Raw genomic sequence first — 9,651 nt, forward strand, 5'->3', positions numbered from 1 at the left:
TAGTAAGCATGGCTATGATGTGGTGCCCTACTACATAGTAAGCATTATACTAGGAGAAGATGAGACGATAGAACAACCAGAACAAGAAGAGTTTTATAACTCCTCAGAACATCTGGAAGTAAATGATGATGCAGATAATGAGTTTCAAGACACCTCAAGTGAGTGTGGAAGGGACACCGAGAATATCAATTTTTATGATTTTTCTAATCAGCACCCTAGGCGCCTGGAACGCTATAGGAGGAAACGAGCAGGAAACAAAGTGAGAGAGAACCTGATGTCCAATATAAAAGGTAAAACTCACTATTTGATGCTTGTAAAAGCAGAGGATTGTGTAAAAGATAAAAAATCAGAAAGATTCTCAAAAGATCGAAGGGAAAGAACGCGAGAAGAAATAAAACAGGAACGAAAAGCTAAAATAGAAACAAAATCGCAAAAATCTCAAAAACCAAAAAAAGAAACAACAAAAGACCAAGAGTGGACCAAACTGGAGCGTTAACAGAAACACCAAGAACTGAAACGTTCTTTACGTAAGATATGGACTACTGAAGAAGATAGTGATGGTAAAGGGGAGTCAGAAAAGGGGAACATGAATGTACCATCACACTATCGGAAATTTACCATCTAGGACAGAAAAATCATCATGACACCACCAGTCAGGGAAAGAACCAACCAAGAATCTTACGATGGGCTTGAAAATGCAAAAAGGATAGACCTCGCGGAACCAAGTGAAAAGCCTCAGCCGGTCTATATAGCAAACGATTTAGAGCCTGAAGAAGAAGAACGGCTAACACAACTTCTAAAGAAATATAAAGATGTGTTTGCATGGTCCTATAAAGACCTCAAAGGAGCTGATCCATCGATATGCCAACATACAATTCCTTTGAAATCGGATGCAAAACTTAGAAAACAACGTCCTTATACATATAATGATACATTTGCTAAACGAATCAAAGAGGAGATTGATAAGCTGATGGAAGTTGAATTCATCTATGAAATTGAACATACAGATTGAGTGTCACCCATTTTGGTAGTTCCCAAAAAGAACGGAAAACTGCGAGTGTGTGTAAACTTCAAAAAGGTAAATGCAGCCACCATAAGGGATAATTATCCCTTGCCAATCACAGAACATGTACTTGAGCGGGTGGCCGGAAAACGGGCTTATTCCTTTCTGGATGGGTTTTCAGGATACAACCAACTGGCAATTGCAAGGGAGGATCAACACAAAAAAGTGTTTGCCATAGAACGGGGAATTTATGCGTATCGAGTTATGACGTTTGGCTTAACTAATGCCCCAACTACCTTCCAAAGATTAATGTTGCACGCATTCAAAGAATACCTGAGAATATTCTTAGAAATATACATGGATGATCTTTGTGTATACTCTCTTCTACGAGAGGAACATATTGACCATTTGCAAAAGGTATTTGAAAAATGCAGGACATATCGAATCTGTCTTAACCCGAAAAAGTGTATCTTTATGGTCTATTATATTGCTAGAGTTTGATTTCACAGTGGTGGTGAAAAAAGGCAAAACCCATCTACGAGCGAATCATCTTTCAAGGATACACAACGGGGAAGCTCCTGAAGGAGTAGATGATGACATACCAGATGCTTCTCTTTTCAATATTGAAATGATACCCAAGTGGTCTCAAGAAATGGTTAGCATTCTTTCCTTTGGAAGTAGGTTTGATAATACATAATACAGATCCAAACAACAAAAAGTTCGACAAACAAAAAACTTCCAGTTGATAGCAGGACGGTTGTATCATCTAGGATCGGGCCAAATCCTACGATTATTTGTAAATCCGGAAGAATTCGAGTGCTACCTTGAAGAAGCACATGTCCAGGATTGTGCATTTCATTGTTCAACAGTGAAAACACACCGGAGACTGAAACAGTTAGGGGTTTATTGGCCAACTATGTATGCGGACACACATTTTTATATTACCAATTGTACTATATGTAGTGCCAAACGACCAGTGGATCACACGACATTGTTTCAGGTTAACATTGCACCTGCATGGAGTCAATATATCATTGATTTCTTAACCACCAGGACGTTTTCGGAGAACATCACAAGAGCACGGAAAAGAGCTATAGAGCTGGAACCTCGCGACTTTCAGATAATTGAGAAAAAACTCTATAAGCGAGGAAAGGACAATCAACTTAGAATCTGTGCAAGTGAAAGCGAATACCTGTTGATTCTAGAACATGCACATAGCGGAATAAGTGGAGGCCATTTTTTGGGCGATAAGACGTCAAAAATTGTCTTAACCGCAGGTATATGGAGGCCTACATTGCACATGGATGCTGAAGAGTTTGTAAAGCGTTGTGACGCATGTTAGCGCACCAAAGTGCGAATAAAGAGAGATGAGATGCCACTACGGCCAATGATGGGAGCAAGAGCATATGAAAAATGGGGCATTGATTTTGTGGGACCTATCTCACCCCCTGCATATCGCACTCATACCCAATATATCATTGTGGCTACGAACTATCTCACAAAATGGGTCGAAGCCAAGGCAACGCAAAAAGCAGATGCACGAACTACTGCACAATTTTTTTGTATGAGAATGTTTTTGTACGATACGGTTTACCAATAGAAATTGTCAGTGATCGTGGGACACATTTTCTTAATGAAGTCATTGAATATCTGCTAGAGGAATTCATGGTCATACATAGGAAATCTGCTCCATACCATCCACAGGCCAATGGACAAGCCGAGGCCACAAATAAAACACTATGCACAGTTCTCACTAAAATAGTGTCAGAGTCAAGAACAGATTGGGATCAGCAGCAGTAGCAGCTACACTCAACCCTATGGGCATATAGGATAGCTTACAAAACATCGATAGGAACAACACCATACAACATGGTGTTTGGCCTAAATGCTATACTACCCATAGAGTTTTTAATTCCAACTGTACGAATAGCGAAACGCTTAGAATGGACAGGGCATGAACTCTCTTCAAGAATAGATGATCTTGAAAAGCTAGATGAACTCCGCTTGAGAGTTGTAGCTTCAGTCTATGCTAAAAAGAGAAGACAAAAAGAGTTTTTTGACAAGCATGTGCGCACTAAAGAGTTCAAAACAGGTGATTATGTACTTGTTTATACTTTGAAGCAACATGCCAAGAAACTTAAAAAGCGAGAGATGGGACCCTTTGTGATTAGTGATCTATCACAAAGTGGAGCTATCAAGCTTGCTACATTAGTACGTGAAGAAATGCCGAACTAGATTAGTGGATGTCGACTGAAGAAATATCATATACCACTCACACAGGAGATGCTCAAACAAATCCATCAAGGAAAACAACGAATGGAGGCAAAACAGAGAGTACGAGAGGAAGCTCAAGAAAAAGCAAAAGAACGCATTGCAAAACGAAGACTTCTACGACAACAACAACAAAGTGGAGCACCATTGCGAATCAATGCCATTCGACTAACGAGGTTGGATGAAGACACAGTGGAGCCAATAATTGCAGTCAAACTGGGTAGCAATCAAGTTGAATCGACGGCATTGCTTGATTGTGGAGCTCAAGCAAATTTGATCTCTTACGGATTATACCAACAGCTCAAATCCACAGGTCAACTTCATCCTACTCCTCAAGTGCTAGAAAGTAGTACATCACACTCGTTGAAAACATTGGGCTGGACTATATTGCATGTACAAGTACATCAATATATTTACCCACACAAATTTTATGTAGTCAAGGATGAAAGCACACAACACCCAATGATGTTGGGACAACCTTGGCAAAAAGAGTACAATGTGCAGATCGATTGGAATGCGAATGCAGTCAAAATTCGGCATGCACAAGAATAACAAGTGATAGCCTTTTCTCAACAGTACCGGAATAATCACCTGCAAGCAATGCAATCACTGGAAAAAGAGCCAAAAGCAAGAATGCCACTAAAGAACAACATGATACCAAAGGCCAACAGACAGGTAAAAGCCAACCATGCTAACTACATATATACGAAGTCACCGACCGCAATGCAAAGATCTAGATTACCAAAATAAGGGAAACAAGTATGGATGTGGAAGGATCGAAATGACATGACAGACAAACCGCAATGCAACGAAATAATTCAACCGAAGCAGATAGCTCGACCAAAAACCAAGGGCATAAAACAGATATGGATCCCAAAGAAAATGCTCAGTAATAACCCAAATATTACTCGTATTTGGATACCAAAACAAAAGCAAAAGGAACTACCTTCAGTACAAGCAACAACGGAAGGCAGACAACTGCATTTGAAAAAGGACAACCGACTTATGTGGATACCAATCCGCAACAAAATAGTGGCATCAAAGGAAGTAACAAAACACCTACAAAAACTGTTAAAAACAAGCTACCAATGGAGAGCAAAAGAAATACGGTTCACGGCCATTCCGGCCAAGCCAATCCTCTCCATAGAAACAACTACGGTTATATCAACAGTAGCAGCAAAGCGATTGCCTTTTGCAAAACATACAATTAAACAGAGAGCAGTAGAGTTACAATTGTTACTTGCAAAGAAAACAGGAAACCTCGACGGCGAATGCCAATAAGCATCTTGCTTATTCCCTTCTCTTGCACAACATTAATTTTTCCATGCATTGACCGAGTATGCATCAATTAGGGGCCACATTAATCGGCCAAGCATTAGCACAAATTTTTCAACCTATGCATGGCACATACTCCGAGGCGATACCTTGTCATCCAGGAGGACTCCGACTAGGAGGGGGGAGGCATTCTCAAATGCGGAACCAATAGCAGAAAGAGAAAAAAAAGGGGCATGATTTTCGACTATTTTAAGGGTTGTCGTTTGATTGCAAAATTTTCTGGACCAACCAAGTACATATGCCCTTATACAGCATGTATCTATAGGTATATGGGGCCAAACGCCAAATCAAGCCCCTAGGTGTGTGTATATAAGTAGAAATAGCCATTTTTCGGGCACAATATTGGTAAAACGGAGAAATCCGGCCATAAAAATTGCATGTGAGTGCATATAATGTTTTGCGGAGATGTTTGTGATTTATTATGATTTTTGGGGATTTTCTAGGTTTGATTTGCTATTTTCCTTTTAATTTTGCTAATTTTCGGCAGAAAAACTTCAAAAATACAGAAAGCAGGTGAAAAACGGTCGTAATGAAAAACAAAAAATATGGGAATGATCAGTGACTATGGGACAACCTATGGTACAGTGGGAGTGTAATTATGAGACTAAAGTGGAAAGCGTGTTTTCACCGAAATGCCAAATTTCTGGTAAACAGAGCAAATGGAGTCTAAATCAAGAAATTTTTGAGCCTAGATCGCATCTCGCAAGAAGATGGGAGCACATGTCAAATTTCATGAAAAATGGTTCGGGGACCTCCATTATAAGAAATTTTCACCTCATTTTTAGCTCATTTTCACTATTGACCTTTTGGCGAGAGCTTCTGCCACCTAGAGCGGACAGACCTTCCAACAGCTTCTATGATGTACACGACGACCCGACGGGCTTCAGACATGAGAGGTAGGCTCACCACCTTGAGCTTTTTGCGCATGTTTGTCGTTTTGTCGCGAAAACTAGCGTAGGGTTCACACACAAAGCGGCCATTAGAGACCTACAAATAGAGGCGGCGACCTAACGGCTAACCCAAAAGCAACGAGACTTCATCCGCAGCTTACCCTAGCATAGGAGACTAGTCTTGGATGTCCAAAGGCAGTAGAAAACCATCGGGAAAAACCCTAAATCCTAGAATCCCGCAAGAGGCCACCAAATGGGAAATCGGAGAAAAGGCGCCCAAATGCTACCAAAATTCATAGGTAGAAGCATCTCGACATGCTCGACAAGTCTATGTGACCCACATGACCAAAAAGTGACCCGAAGCGGCACTAAACTTCAGAAACGGCATCAGACACATAAAGCGTCAAATTGCTCTCGCGGCCAAACCGCATGCCCGTTTGCCACCAAACTTCACGAGTGGCTTTCCTAGACCATCAACAACCAAGTCCTATGGTGGTAGACCACCACAAATCATCGAAGACATGTAAATGTAACCACGGGTGCTTCTAGAGCGACAAATTTCCAAATGAAGCTCCGGTGAAGCCAAAGCCGACAAAAACCATACGGCAAGGATCCCCAAGGGATCGGGAAGCTATGGAGACCAACATCAAGAAATTTCATCGCCAAAAATCACTCCAAAAGTCAGAAAACGGTTCGGAGGCTCTGAAGTCCACACAGGGAGTTACTTTCTATCCATTTGACTTTTTGGTTGAAACAAGGCTTAAAAGGGACTTAGGGGGACCAAGGGCAGGCACTAGTGGCACATTCCATTAGAAAATCATCAGGAGACATCCTACATGTAGGATGTCTCAAGGGCCTTTCTGGGCACAGATCCCAACATTTTTCGTCACACACATTTTCTGAATGACCTTTACATGCTAGCCACCAAGTTTCATCACATTTGGACCAACATTGACCTCATATGCATGAAAAAATGCAAAGTTAGGGCATAGAGGAAATAAAGGGCCATAGACCTACCAAATCTTGTACAAATCACATGAAACTTGCACAACACATTCACAAGCATGTCACCAACCAATCTGTGTGGTCAGAAGCAAAAATTGATGAAGTAGACATCCTACGCGTAGGATGTCTATTTCACATTTTTGGCCTACAGAGGATGTTTGTCCATTCCAGATCCAATCACCACATCATCAAGAGCTCATATATCAATTTTGACCCCCAACACCTTCAAGATACACTTTTTGAGCCCAAAAACACTACACAGGCTCTTACAAGCATCAATCCTTGTCCAAATCCAAATCCAAGAGCATAGCCATGTTCCATAGGCCAAGGACCACCCACAGAACAAATCTCATGCCATTTTGATGAAATAGACATCCTACGCATAGGATGTCTCCAGCATAATTTGGACCTTCTATGCAAAGAGTGACATCATGGGAGCCAATGCCATGGTTCAATGAGCCCATATACCAATTTTCAACCCATTTGAACATCACTTGCTACCTGTTATGGACTTTCTACCCAATTTGTGACCTAAAGCTTGAATCAGCCCAAAAATCCACTTTTTGATGCCCAAATCCATATCAAGACACATAGCCATGTTCCATAGGCCAAGCACTACTAGCATGTCAAGTATCAACCAATTCTGATGACAAAGACATCCTACGCGTAGGATGTCTAAATGGAAACTTTTGGCCAAAATTGCACTGTGAGCACATGCACAGCTTCACAAGTTCCTTTTAAGCTTTATTTTCAATTTTCAAGTCATTTGGATAGTTAAAACTTTGTTTCTCAACTAATAGAAAAAACGCTAACTTCGAACTATTGAGTGCAACAGGATCTATGGCAGCCGCGAAGTCACCGACAAAGAAGAGAAGAATAACCATTAAGGATTACCTAGAAGAAGTGGAGCCCTTCGTCATACCAGAAGAAACACTAAAGCCCACCAGCACATGGATCCAAGAAGATCTGCTAGAGTCCAACGACCTAAACATCTACCAAGGAGTGTTCAAAGACACTGAAGGGAATGTGATCGAGCCCATTCAGAAGATAGACGCCAGCAACCTTCGGTGTGAATGGCTACAGCCCTCTCTCCCACATCCTTTGCTAAAGTACAAAGCCTCCACCATCAACAAGAGAATCAGAGAAGAGCCAATAGTACCACTGTACACAACAGATATTTCCAAGCATGAAGGGGTAAAGTTGATAGTCGACTCCCAACCCAAGTGGAGAAAGGCATGGCTAACAAAGTATCCACAGTACTTAATCCATTTGGTAGAGGCATCCAAAATCATAAGAGATAACCTAAGCTTCTGCCCTCTACCAAGGATGCAGACATGGAAGGCCCAGGAGTTGCTGCAAAGAAGCCAACCCACTTGGCTAAACTATCCGAAGCTGCCAGGCTTGAAGGCAGGAGAGAGAATAAGTGTTCAATACATGGTGAAAACCCCAACGGGCGCCATCAAATTGTTCACTGGCTCGCCTGACCTTTCTTGTATTATGATGAGAAAGATCTGCAAAACCCTTTTAGCAGTCTTCGAGACGTTCAAACCGGGCCAGGTGACAGACAGTATCTTCTTCTTTCAAGATACTTACAGATGTGCATATGATCTGTCTAGTCAGCCTTCCAAGGAGGTGATACATGCATTGTATCAAAGGATCATGTTTTTGCCATCCTATCACCTCCAGGACTTTGAAGAAGCTTTCTACACTGGCTTCTTCACCATCAACACTGATATATTTGGCCCAACACTACTGGATTTACATGCAAGATACGAGTCGATGCTCAAGATGCGAGAAACCATAAGATGAAGAACAACTCAATAGCCATGTCGGGGACGACATGAGCAAGGAGGGGGGGAGTGTTAGAAGCTGGACACACCCTATGAAAAATGACGGCTCCACAGATTATTATTTTTTGTAATTATTCATTTATTGAGAAAAACCCTACATTTCACCTTGTAAATAATGGGGCCTATAAAAGTTTCCAGATTGTATCCCAGTTTTGACATTTAGATTGAGTAGATGGTTAATTTGGAACATTAGGGTTTGAGAATTTTATGGTATATATACCACTTTTTGACCTTAATGAAAAAACCCTTTTGTCATTTTTAAAAAGTTTTGAAGTCTGTGAGTGAGCGTACTGTGTACGAGAGAGAGTGTGAACTTCATCTTGACGCTACGTGTGCACCGGTGGTTGGAATCGAGTGCGGAGAAGTGCAGCGTGTTGCCCCCGACGAGAGCTACACGCCAATACCTACATTGCATGCGTACGGTCCGGTTTTGCAAGCTCCATCTACGAGATTTATCTGGTGATTCAGTGAGCATACGTTGTCTGATTTTGCATTCCAACATATCCACGCGTTTGCATAAAGTAGAGCTACACATTAGGCACTTTAGATTTCAAAAACGAAGACCTTCAAATTTCGGCCAGACATCCTACGTGATTTTGCACCGGGTGTTTTGGGTTGGGGTTTTGGTTCATAGACCTTAGGGAGAGCGACCTATTGGTGTTAGTAGGGTCTCCTTTGAATTCTGTGATGTTTTGAGATTGTTTGATGAGTGTGTGGCTATAGAAAGCGTTGTAGGAAGTTTCCTCTTATGCACTCCTGAAGGCTGTGACTCAGACATTGGGTAGAGACCTTTGTAGGAATTAGTTAGGAGTTGGTCGAGTGTAGGTTGACACCCTATGCTTGCTTCCAGGCGCCTACGGGTCGACGAGCTTGGTCCTTAGCTTAATCTTGTTAGGTGAGTTATCGTTGTGCTGACGTCCGTCGCGGTGTATCCGTCCAACACATACACACCAACTCATATTGGAGTTACTGAGCGCATGAATTGTACAATTTAGGAAAGAGTCACAGCCATGCTCTCTAGGGAAAATCTCACACAAGACTTTTGGGCAGAAGCCGTCTTGATCACAGTGCACATTATAAATCGTTCGCCTAGTATGCCATTGAGTGATGAGATTCCAAAAGAGTTATGGTCAATACGTAAGCCCCAATATGACCATCTACGTGTTTTTGGTTGTGAAGCTTATGCTCACGTACCTAAACAACTTTGATAGGAGTTAGAGCCAAAGTCACACAAATGTATTTTCATTGGATATGGTGCAGATGGAGAGATGGAATATCATCTCTAGCACCCGGAATC

Source organism: Adiantum capillus-veneris, chromosome 7 (genome assembly GCF_014529385.1).
Source record: "Adiantum capillus-veneris isolate H3 chromosome 7, ASM1452938v2, whole genome shotgun sequence".
Lineage (NCBI taxonomy): Eukaryota > Viridiplantae > Streptophyta > Polypodiopsida > Polypodiales > Pteridaceae > Adiantum > Adiantum capillus-veneris.